The following is a 13,256-nucleotide window of genomic DNA, read 5'->3' on the forward strand; positions in this document are numbered from 1 at the left end:
ACATCATAAATTGAAAATCCATTTATCCAAAATGTACTAAAATTTTACGGTTAGAGCCTCATCTCAAGCTAAAACCAGGTTTTGTGCGTCACACACAGCTACTTTGTCAGGTTGAAACTAGTGGATTCTGTAACTCTGTAAATAAAAAGCTTTCAAGCTTAAGTGATGGAAGCTTCTGACCTTTCTCTATAAAATTGCAGCAACCACCAGTTAACACTTCAACATTAATGGACATACGTAATGGTGCTCAGGCAGTTTCCAGTATTTCCGATGAGATGAGAAACAGGTTTTTTTTGTCAATTTTGAACATATTAGATAAAGATTTAAAAATTGGGTAGTTTTTGGTATTTTTACATGCATGCAAACAGTTTCCAATGCATCCACTTTCAAAGAGGAACTACAATACCAATTTTTGTGCCCATATCTGGATCCGGTAGGGAACGAGCATGGTGGGATTTCTGCTCGTCTGATTAGATGAGTGCCAACTCTACAGGAGCTTCCAGCTCGCATAACTGCAATAATCTTAAGCAAGCTCCCTGCCCCTATTGGGCCTAATGCTAGGAGCTTTCCAGAGAGGTGGTGAGGGGTATTTAAAAGGCTGCTGACAAAAGGATGATGGAAACATTTCAAAGAAAATGCAGCCACCTAAAGCTAAGTAGCCACATATGGGTAAATGAACGATTATGTCAGTCTTTGAAAAGGCTTTAAATATTAGCGACATTTTGAGCCATTCCAAAAATGAGTGCTAATCCTTGTGAATAGCACCTTGACTGCTGAACCTCTCCATCACTAACAGTGGGTTGGTGATGGAGAGGTGCAGCACTCAAGCCTCCTGTTCGACAGCTGGCAATCTGGAGGTGTTGCTGCATGAAGTAGGCACAAAGACAGCTAAACCATTTGCCACTCCAGGGCCATCTCCCAAGAGGTCAGGTGTCACCCAGGTTCAATGCTGCATGCACTATCTGCAAGACTTGGGAGCAGATGTGGAAGATAACGACACACCTTAAGGAAACCGCCAAGACTACGCAACGGTTCTATCTACCAGCTACATGGTCAAATGACGTATGCAGCTCAGTATTTCTGGGCAATCTGGTGCACGTTTACTTCTAGCCCATGCCCAAATGGCTTACAACTCTTTCACTGCTGACAATGCATAAGGTATATGTAACAGCTGTAAATTTGAAAGCTTTGATACACTAACATCTTCAAAGGGCATCACGCATGAAAGCACAATACCGCTACATGACACTCGGGGCTGCGGAACGAGCCTTTGGTTTAATGGTAGCATTCATACCTGAGTCAGAAGGTGCAGGGCCCGAACCACAACACTCCAGACAGTCCCCGCGAGTGGAGACTGGAGCTCTGGCTCTAAATTCTGGGTGGCCATCCAGTGGGATAGTCATGTCCAGTGCGTGTAGGTAGTCCACCCACCGCCCTCATCATGTGTGATGTAGGAGCCAATAAAACCCTCCCACCATATTAGGGCCCATCAGCTGGTATAAAGATGGTTATGGCCATAGAAAGTCATGTCGTGGCCTGTCAGACTGTTAATCAGCTTGCAAATTCATACACTACCTCACGCTATTCTCCAAGGGAAGTGTGAAGATACAAAAACAACTCGAGGCTGCAGCATCAGCACACCTCACAGTACTCCATTAAATTGTATGGCAAAATCATTTCTCTGCTTTCATGACAAGATGACAACAAAAAGGAAAATATCCAACCAGAATTTACAAACACAAGACTCTCGGAAGAGGCCACCCTGGACAACCTTGCCTTTAAGAACTAAATTCCAACATAAGATACCTGAGGAGTTATGTTTGACTACCGCAAACTCTGCGTTCCTCCAATTCTGGCCTCTTGTGCATCCTCCACTTCCTTCACCCCACCATTGGTAGCCGTGCCTTCAGTCGTCCAAGCCCCAACTTCTGGAATTCCCTCACTAAACCTTTCCACCACTCTCTCCTTCTTTAACATGCTCCTTAAAACCTCTCTCTTTGACCAAGCTTTTGGTCTCCTTTGGCCTGGCGTCAATTTTTTTAAAATCTGATTACGTTCCTGTGAAGCGCCTTGGAATGCTTTATCACGTTAAAGACGCTATATAAATGCAAGTTGTTATGCACATAGCCATCTTTCAGATGAGGTGTTAAATTGAGACCCCTTCTTCCTGTTCTGGATGTAGAAAATCCCATGGCACTATTCAAAGAACAGGACGTTCTCCTGGTTAACATCTGTACCTCAACTACCACCACCAAAAACAGATTAACTTGTCACATCTCATTGATCTTTGTGGAGCCATGCTGTGTGCCATCTCCAACAAGAGAGAGTCTAACCACCTCCCCATGACATTCAACGGCATTACCATCGCCGAATCCCACACCATCAACATCCTGGGGGTCACCATTGACCAGAAACTTAACTGGACCAGCCACATAAATACTGTGGCTACAAGAACAGGTCAGAGGCTGGGTATTCTGTGGCGAGTGACTCACCTCCTGACTCCCCAAAGCCTTTCCACCATCTACAAGGCACAAGTCAGGAGTGTGATGCAATACTCTCCACTTGCCTGGATGAGTGCAGTTCCAACAATACTCAAGGAGCTCGACACCATCCAGGACAAAGCAACCCACTTGATTAGCATCCCATCCACCACCCTAAACATTCGCTCCCTCCACCACCGGCGCACAGTGGCTGCAATGTGTATCATCCACAGGATGCACTGAAGCAACTCGCCAAGGCTTCTTCGACAGCACCTCCCAAACCCAAGACCTCTACCACCTAGAAGGACAAGGGCAGCAGGCACATGGGAACAGCACCACCTGCACGTTCCCCTCCAAGTCACACACCATCCCGACTTGGCAATATATCGCCGTTTCTTCTTCATCGCTAGGTCAAAATCCTGAAACTCCCTACCTAACAGCACTGTGGGAGAACCTTCACCACAGGTAGTGCAGCAGTTCAAGAAGGTGGCTCACCACCACCTTAAGGGCAATTAGGGATGGGCAATAAATGCTGGCCTTGCCAGCGACGCTCACATCCCATGAACAAATTTTTAAAAAATTGTGTTATGTTTGCCTACATAACAACAGTAATTACACTTCAAAATGATTCATGGATGTGAAGCACTTTGGGATGTCCTGAGGACATGAAAGACAATATATAAAATGCACGTTCGTTCTTATTTCTTTCACTTGCTCACACTCTCTGGGAATGGTGCATAACATGCTGGGAATCCCTCTAGCAATACAAGGAAATTAATGATCAGCTCAAATGTCACTTCAGTGCATCCGCAAGGCTGAGAGTTTCATTGAAAGCACGTTTCAGGAGGTGGCCACCCTACAGCTTGAGAATGCAGGCAGAGAGGGACTGGGTGACTGTTAGACAGACAAGGAGGACCAGGCAGGTAGTGCAGGAGTCAGAGTGCACCTCGCTGCCTAAACGATAAATACTGCTGAGGCAGAGTGCAGCCAGAGCCAACTCCACAGCACCATGGGTGGCTCAGCTGTATGTGGGGGGGGATGGTATGTTGCCTCCCTGGTGCCAAGGTCAATGATGTTACTGAGCGGCTGCAGAACATTCTGAAGGGGGGCGAGGGGAGGAGGAGGAACAGCAGCCAGAGGTTGTGGTCCATATCGGTACCAATGACATAGGTAGAAAGAGGAATGAGGTCCTGCATGCAGATTTTAAGGAGCTGGGAAAGAAATGAATAAGCAGAACCTCAAAAGGTAGTAATCTCTAGATTACTCCCAGTGCCAAGCGCAGGTGAGTATAGAAATAGGAGGATAGTGCAGATGAATGCATGGCTGGAGAGATGGTGCAGGAGGGAGGGTTTAGATTTCTGGAGCATTGGGACCAGTTTTGGGAGAGATGGGACCTGTACAAGGCGGATGGGTTGTACCTCAACAGGGCCGGGACCAATATCCTCGCGGGAAGGTTTGCTAGTGCTGTTGGGTAGGGTTTAAACTAGCTTGGCAGGGGTTTGGGAACCTGAGCGTAGTTTCAGAAGGGAGAGAAGCAGAGCTGGAAATGGAGGGCAGAAAATTAGTAAGTTTGGAAGGCAGAGGAAACAAAGGTTAGAAACTAGACAACAATGCAGTTTGGTAGTGCTTAATGGCATATATCTCAATGCAAGGAGTATAGTGAGAATAAGGCAGATGAGCTGAGGGCACAGATGGACATGTGGAAGTATGATATCTTAGCTATTACTGAAACATGGCTTAAAGAGGGGCAGGAATGGCAGCTGAACGTGCCTGGTTACAGGGTTTTCAGATGAGATCGAGAGGGGGATGGCAATATTGATTAAAGAAACAATTACAGCAGTGAGGAGGGATATGTTAGAAGAATCATCAAATGAGGCTATATGGGTTGATCCAAAGAACAAAAAAGGGGCAGTCACTCTGCTGGGAGTGTACTATAGACCCCCAGTCAGACAGAGATAGAAGAGCAAATATGTAGGCAAATTTTTGAGGTGCAAAAACAATAGGGCAGTAATAGTAGGAGATTTCAACTACCCTAATATTAACTGGGATACAATCAATGTAAAAAGGTATAGAGGGCGCAGAATTCATCAACTGCATTCAGGAGAACTTTTTTAGGCAGTACATAAGCAAGCCTAACAAGAGTGGGGGGGGGGGGGGGGTGCAGTTCTGGATTTAGTTTTAGGGAATGAAGCTGGGCAGGTGGAAGGAGCATCAGTGGGAAAGCATTTTGCTGGTAGCGATCATAATTCAGTTAGATTTAGCACAGTTACGGAAAAGGACAAAGATCTATCTAAATTGGGGAAAGGCCAATTTTACTAAGTTGAGAAGTGATTTAGCAGAAGTGGACAGGAAACAGCTACTTGAAGGTAAATCAGTGTCAGCAGAGGGAAGCATTCAAGGTGGAGATTCAAGGCGTGCAGAGTAAACATGTTACCACAAAGAAAAAGGGTGGGGCTGCCAAATCTAGAGCCTGCCGGATGACAAGGAGCATACAAGTTAAGATAAGGCAAAAAAGGGAAGCTTATGTTAGACACCAAGAGCTCAATACTGCAGAAAGCCTAGGGGAGTATAGAAAGTGCAAGGGTGAAATTAAAAAGATTAGGAAAACAAAGAGAGGGCATGAAAAAATACTGGCAAGTAAAATCAAGGAAAATCCCAAAATGTTTTATAAATACATAATGATGAGCAAGAGGATAACTTAAGAGCAGGGCCCATTGGATACCAAAAATGGTAACCTGTGTGTGGAGGCGGAAGATGTGGGTGCGATTCTCAATGAATACTTTGTGTCTGTCTTCACAAAAAAAGAGGACGATGCAGAGATTGTAGTTAAGGAGGAGGAGTGTGAAATATCGGATGGGATAAACAGAGTGAGAGAGGAAGTATTAAGGGGTTTAGCATCTTTGAAAATAGATAAATCACCAGGCCCAGATGAAATGTATCCCAGGCTGTTAAAAGAAGCAAGGAAATAGCAGAGGATCTGACCATCATTTTCCAATCCTCCCTGGCTACAGGAGAAAGAGATAGACCGAGCAATTATAGGCCAGTCAGTCTAACCTCAGTGGTGGGCAAATTATTGGAATCGATTCTGAGGGACTGTATAGAAAGGCATGGATTGATCAAGGACAGTCAACATGGATTCATCAAGGGAAGGTTGTGTCTGACTAACTTGACAATTTTTTGAGGAGGTAACAAGGAGGGTCGATGAGGTAGTGCGTTTGATGTAGTGTACATGGATTTTAGCAAGGCTTTTGACAAGGTCCCACCTAGTCCCACCAAAAGCCCATGGGATCCAAGGGAAAGTGGCAGATTGGATCCAAAATTGTCTCAGTGGCAGGAAGCAAAGGGTCATGGTCGACAGATGTTTTTGTGACTGGAAGGCTGTTTCCAGTGGGGTTCCGCAGGGCTCAGTACTAGGTCCCTTGCTTTCTGTGGTATATATTAATGATTTAGACTTAAATGTAGGAGGCATGATTAAGAAGTTTGCAAATGATACAAAAATTGGCTGTGTGGTTGATAGTGAGGAGGAAAGCTGTAGACTGCAGGAAGATATCAATGGACTGGTCAGGTGGGCAGAAAAGTGGCAAATGGAATTCAATCCAGAGAAGTTGAGGTAATGCATTTGGAGAGGTCAAACAAGGCAATGAAGTACACAATAAATGGGAGGATACTGAGAGATGTAGAGGAAGAGAAGGATCTTGGTATGCATATCCACAGATCCCTGAAGGTAGCAGGACAGGTAGATAAGTTGGTTAAGGCGGCATATGGGATACTTTCCTTTATTAGCCGAAGCACAGAATATAAGAGCAGAGAGGTTATGCTAGGGCAGTAGAAAAAAAAACTAATTAGGCCACAGCTTGAGTACTGTGTACATTTCTGGTCACCACATTACAGGAAAGATGTGATTGCACTAGAGAGGGTACAGAGTAGATTTACAAGGATGTTGCCAGGACTGGAGAATTTTAGCTATGAGGGAAGATTGGATAGGCTGGGGTTGTTTTCTTAAGAACAGAGGAGGCTGAGGGGTGATTTAATTGAGGTGTATAAAATTGAGGGGCCTAGATAGATAGAGTGGACAGGAAGGATCTATTTCCCTTAGCAGAGAGGTCAATAATCAGGGGGCATAGATTTAAAGTAATTGGTAGTAGCATTAGAGGGGAGCGGAGGAAAATATTTTTCACCCAGAGGGTGGTGGTGGTCTGGAACTCACTACCTGAAAGGGTGGTAGAGGCAAAAACCCTCATCACATTTAAAAAGTATTTGGACATGCTCTTGAAGTGCCACGACCTACAAGGCTATGGACCAAGTGCTGGAAAGTGGGATTAGGCTGGGAAGCTCTATTTCACTATGGACCGAATGGCCTCCTTCTATTCCGTAAGTTTTCTGTTTCTATGTAAGATTCAATACTGTTCAGATTTAAACTTAGTTTTAAGAGGGTGATCTTTTGCATTCATTAAAGAATGGCTGTCAGAGTTGGAGAATGGAACATTCTTCCACTTTCTGTTCTCAGCATCGGCATCAAGCACTTCTAGGTCAGGCACAGCATAAGCAGTTGTGGGTTAGGGCTTCCAATACTCTGCACAAAAGCCTTACCTTCAGTCTTAATAGAGAGTCCGTATATATATGTTTTTTAAAACCATTTCTCACAACAGCTGTCCTAATGGCAAATGACTAATGCTGCCAATGCAGTTTTAAATTATAGGCCGGTTTGCATTGGGATTTCCAACAATTCAGAACTGGGTTGAAACTGTTTCAAATTCATTCCACATAGCATCCCTTATAATCAGCACATAGAGAATACTTGCAAGCCATCAATCTGGGTTGGATTCAAACCCAGGTCTGAGGTGATAGAACAGTGCTTTGTCCCTCTGTGGCAAATCAATTTTTGCCTGTGCTGCTTTTCTTTTAAGTTGTATTTTGTATTGCTAGAAACAGCAAATAAGGAATTAACTCCCGAGGCCACACATTGTATTTTTTTTAAAAAGCTATCAGCTTGAGCCAGTTTGTCTACTGGATTTTCTTCCATAAGAGCGGGTAGTTTGAAACCCGCAGAACCACAGCTGAGTATCTTAAGTTAGCGTTTTATTAGACCAGGGAAGCTAGGGTGAATTTACAGTAAGTAGACCTCTGTTTAAAGAAAGCAAATACATCTTTGTTGTTTTATATATTGAGTGTAGAGAAATATATATCTCACTGTGTACTGTTCATTCATCTATTTTATGCAAAAAAAAGCCACTTATTAGTTCAAAGCTTAAGTGCTTATCTGGTCCATTTGGAGACAGGAGAATTCACATGGTGGCATATGAGACATTCTAATAGCTGGTGTACAGAGCAAGGGTTCTCTGTTACAATCCTTGGGTCTCACTATGGTTTACCCAAATATGGCACACTCAGGATCGTAAGAGTGACAGCTGAATGTATACCCGAGCAACTATCTAGTGTAAAACCCCAATAAAAGTGACAACCTCTTTGCCACTCAGGCTGCTTTTACATTGCACAAGATATCAGGCACTGAAGCTCAGGTCACATGCAGCCAGCTGCAAGCCAAATGTAAAGCTACTAGGACTCACCAAGACCGGTAGCCCAGAAGACCCATAAACACAGATCTTCCTGGTAGTCGCTTTTAAAGAGCCCCAGCAGCTTTACACTTGGCATGCAGCCAGCTGCGCATGATCTGTGCTTCAGAAGCCAGTGGACCAGCACAGTTTTCATATAATACAAAAGAAGCCTCGTTCCCCACAGTGCTCTGCTTGCAATTAGATTTAGAATTCAATTTATAAATCGATGGTTAGGCCTCAGCTGGAGTATTTTGTCCAATTCTGGGCACCACACTTCAGGAATGATGTCAAGGCCTTGGAGAGGGTGCAGAAGAGATTTACTAGAATGGTACCAGGGATGAGGGACTTCAGTTATGTGGAGAGATTGGAGAAGCTGGGATTGTTCTCCTTAGAGCAGAGAAGGTTGAAGGGAGATTTAATAGAGGCGTTCAAAATTATGAGGGCTTTTGAGAGAGTAAATAAGGAGAAACTGTTTCCAGTGGCAGGTGGGTCAGTAACCAGAGGACACAGATTTAAAGTAATTAGCAAAAGAGATGAGATGAGAATTTTTTTTTTTTACACACTGGAAGGCACTGCCTGAAAGGGTGGTGGAATCAGGTTCAATTGTGACTTTCAAAAGGGAATTGGATATATACTTGAAGGGGGAAAATATTGCAGGGCTATGGGAAAAGAACAGAGAGGGGTGTGGGATTAATTGGATAGTTCTTTCGAAGAGCCGGCACAGGCAATGATGGGCCAAATGGCCACCTTCTGTGCTGTATGATTCTGTGATGCAATTCAAATCTTCTCTCATCCCTCATGATGACTTGGTAGTCTCACTTAGCACCCTCGGGTATATAGTATCCAGCCCTGGGAATTTTTAGTCTTGAGCCCTTTAACCCTATCTAAGATGGCCATACAGGTAACTTCAAAGTCATTAAGGTTAATTGTAAAATCTTCTGTGATAGCTGGCATGCTGCTAGTGTCTTCTCTAATGAATATTTCTAGCAGCTAATTATTTAGTATGTTAACTATTTTTTTAAGTTCATTCTATTTCAACCATATTTGCATCCTTAATTGATTTCAATTCTTTAATAACCCTCTTGCTGTGTTGCCTTTTCCTGGCCTGAGGCTGTAGGTGTCCCTCAGATCATTGGTCTCATCCTCTCTGGCATCTTACCAACCTAACAAGTGACTCTACATAACATGTTGGCCCAGAATTTGCTGATAAAGTAACAGCGTGTTAACGACACATGCTGCTATTAATGTGAAAATCAGCCAGCAACTTGTGGTGAGAAAGAGAGCCCAAGAATTGCGAATCGCCACAAGCTGCTGGACGATTTGTGGCGCTCTGCCGCTAGCTTCGCAAAACAGCATTTCGCACTTAACCTCCTCGTAAGGTTCATGAAGTTGCTGTATTTGCACATTAATTGTCCATTAAACGTGCCACAGAAAGTTAAGTCTAGTAATTAATAGCGTAAGTACCCTCTTAATGACGTAATAATTGTTAATGACTGCAATCAACCCCTCGGGCCCAGAAGATGAACAATTATAGCGTGGAGTCTCATTCCTTCAGGTAGCGAATTGTTGTTGGAGATTTTAAAAATGTCAAATTTTAAATTTTTAAATTATTTTTCTTAATTTTCTTTTCTGTCTCTTTTCTCTTAGTCCAAACTTACTTTCCCTATTTCTCTTTCTGTACCTAATTTGATTTTAATTCACCCTCCTTCTCAGTCCTTCCTCTGTTTATTTCTCAATCCTTATTTGTTAAGGAGATAGACTGTTGATCTCGTTGTTCACCAAGGTCCCAGATGGCCCGCTGCCCTCAACACGCCGTTATCTGGTCGCACTAGCAGCAGAAAAATTGAGTTGAAAGGTGCAAGTCAAACTAACTGGACACAGTGAGGCCTGCTCCAGCAAATTCCAGCCCAATTAATTTTACGTGAAGCACTTAACATTTCTGAGAGATGTAATACATCGCTAAATAAATGCAAGTTCTTTCCTTCTCACCCCATCTTATTCATCCCATCATAAACTGTACATTCGAGGAATGAGGGTATATTTTAAAAGTTAACATGTACAGCTCCTTTAAATACCAAGGCAAATGAGTTCATATAAATAAATATATATAAAGAGAGAAATATAGATAAATATATACACATAACCACACAAATGACTTTTCTTTCTCTTGCCACTTTCTCAGAGTGCCTCAGCCTCTATGCTTTCAAGCTTAATCTCCTTGTTTAACTCCAATCCATTCTCCTGGATTCAGCACCTCTTGAACCCAGTGCTCAGGACAGAACATGAGCAACTTCTGCTCTCCACAAGCCTGGCATACCTCATAGCTTGGCATCTTACTTGATTACTCCCTACCCACTCAATCCCTCCCATCACCAACACACTTTGAATTCCTGATCTTCCAACTATGCCACCAGGGTACAGAGAACTCAGTTTCCACTTCCAAGTGAGGTGCAATACCCCCAACCCCCCCCCGCCAAATTCCAGAGAGCTCTGGCTTCTCCTGGCCCAGCCAGATCTACCTCAATGCTCCACATTCACTCCTTCACCCAAGCTTAACTACAACCACACCCTACTCCTGTAATTAAACCAATTACCTCTGCTAAATGCACTTGAATTAAAACCTGCATATTGCTGTAAAAAAATTGTGTAAATTGTGATTTCAAATGCAATTGTTTAACACCATTATGACAAATTTATGGAAAAATTATTGGCAACTAGTTGCGGGGATAATCCATGATACTTTTCCAAACTCCTCCCCACCACTTCGTGGCCCCATGCATCAAACTCACTCCCTGCCCCTCCACCTCCCAGGACCTGGACTGTCAGCTTCCAGCCTGAGGCAGACAGACTATGTTGAGTGAGCCCAGCAAAGGAGAAGAAAAAGCATAGCATTTAACTACTGAAAGCAGGCCAAGACTTTTTCAGAATAATTTTTTTTTTTAAAAGACCAAATTTACACCCTGCACATTGCTGTCTGCATTTCTGTTATGGGTTGGGCTTCTTATCCAAATCCCCTGACTAGTTTCAGTAAATTGGTCATGTCCCTGACGATCTAAAATCTATATCTTTCACTTTTTGTCCTCGACATTCCTGGTCAACGTAAACTTCCAACAAAATTGTAGACACACAATTTGGTACAGGATACAAGATTTCAAACCGCATAAGGACAATCAGTACCTTAAAAAAAAACTCAGTTGAAAATCCTTGTTGCAGGATTCCGCCAGGGTCTCCGCCAGTACTTGGTTGCCTTGTAAGGGGCAGAACCACTATCCGCCCCTTACCAGGCACACGTGGCCAGGGTGCAGAGAATCTCTACGCCAAGATTTCCTCAGGCTCCAGTGGGACACAGCAGAGCAGTGGGGCAAGTGGAGGCATACCTGCTTCATAAAGAGCGGCTTACATTCCCGCAAAACGACAATTTTTTTTTAAATGTGAAAATTTTTGCAGATTGGCCCCCTTTCTCAGGGGTTCAAGGAGAACCTGGCCAGATCCCACCCCCCACCAACCCCACCTTTCCAAAAGGCAGACGCTGCCTGGAAAGGATTTTTATCCATGAGCAACATCAGAAAAGATCAACTAACCTTCTATATTCGTCCCCCACCCTCCCCCACGTCATTTGACCCTTATCTCCATATGTTAATGAGGCCCCTGCCTGTTTCTGGCATGAGCGCTGGCTGCTTAAATCGAGGTCCACCAAAACATGCTTACCTCCAGTGTTAAATCGGCGGGACACCCACTCACCATCCCCCCTCCCAGTTTTGGTCCCATTACCTAAAATCAGGTCAGTGGCAAGTCAAAAATCAGTCTTGATCACTGCTTGTAACTGAATCCATTCAGCTGAGGGAGTATGATACAAGGTGCATCTTAAACCTGCTTGGCCTTGCATCAAACACAAGACATTGCCCTTTTAATACACAAAAAAAATTAAACAGCAGCAGGACCACGAAGCAGCAGAAAGACTCAAATGTGCTTAGTTCCAGTGCAGTTTAAATATAATCTCATCTCTCAGCATATATAATCAGTGCAGTTATCCAACATACCAGTCAAAATTAGCTTTTGCCATCACTAAATCAACAGACAGCGACACCAGTGAAAATAACCCCTTTAAATCAAGAGGAAAGTGACAGTGGAGAAAATTACACAGCACACCAGCCATCGCTGGATTAATTAAACTGACCAAACACTTGTGCCGACAGCTTTCAAGCAAGGACTGTTGGTTAAATTATGTTTGTACTTTTTAAATTATACTTGTCATGCACTGTAAAACTCAAGATATAAAGAGACAGAATTCCATTTTCTTTGAAAACCTGGGTTATAACTCAAAAGAATGAAAAAGATCCTATTCAATCTATCTTTGTGAAAGAGAACCTACATAATCCTAATTACCATAAAATACAGCAGACAAGTCGCACCTTTTTTTGTGCATTAGGAAATTAAATTAATGCCGCAGATCCATTAGACAGGTGGTAACTGAAAATTCATTGCTCTGTACTATCCACCAACACTACAAAGATTACAGATAGATTTACATTTAATCTTATACCTATATGTAAACCGGACAGCAAGAGATTTTGGACAGAGCAGGAGAAACTTTTTACACAGAGGATTTTGGATCCATCCACAATTAGTGATTGAAAGGGTCAACACTTAAAAATAAGTCAGACAGGTGTTTGAAGTAAAGGTTAATGAAGAGATACGGGAACAGAGCAAGCACATGGGATTAGGACTACTGCACATGTGGATGATTAACACCAACACTGACTGGTTGGACCGAACAGCCAGTTTCCATGTTGTAATTGCTAGGTCCAGCTTTTGCTGAAAAAATAACGGCGTCTGAACAATGCACGCCGTTATTAATGCTCAAATAGGCCAGTAAGTTGTGGCGATTCGCAATTCATGGGGTATCTCTCCCTCACAAGTTGTTGGCCGATTTGCATGGCTCTGCCGTTAGTTTCACGAAGACGGCATCTTGCCCTTAACCTCACTGTGATTTTCATGAATTTGCTGTATTTGCATATTAACCTCGCCACAGAATGCCTAGTAATTAACAGCGTAAGTACCCTTTTAACATGAAAATTGTTAATGGCTGCCAATCAACCTCTCGTCCAAAAAGTGAACAAGTATAGAGTATCATTCCTTCAGGTTGTGAATTGTTTTAGATTTTTAAAATATCAATTTTTTTAAAAAAAATTCTTACTTTTCCTTTCTGCCTTGTTTTTTC

General features: G+C 43.1%; 1 protein-coding gene across 2 annotated transcripts in view; it reads right to left on the minus strand.

The window, feature by feature from the left end:
* galnt11 (UDP-N-acetyl-alpha-D-galactosamine:polypeptide N-acetylgalactosaminyltransferase 11 (GalNAc-T11)) overlaps window positions 1-13,256 on the minus strand; it is a 157,155-nt gene that overhangs the window by 110,613 nt on the left and 33,286 nt on the right. The window lies entirely within an intron of this gene.

The sequence above is a fragment of the Heptranchias perlo genome, chromosome 2, assembly GCF_035084215.1.
Source record: "Heptranchias perlo isolate sHepPer1 chromosome 2, sHepPer1.hap1, whole genome shotgun sequence".
Taxonomy (NCBI): domain Eukaryota; kingdom Metazoa; phylum Chordata; class Chondrichthyes; order Hexanchiformes; family Hexanchidae; genus Heptranchias; species Heptranchias perlo.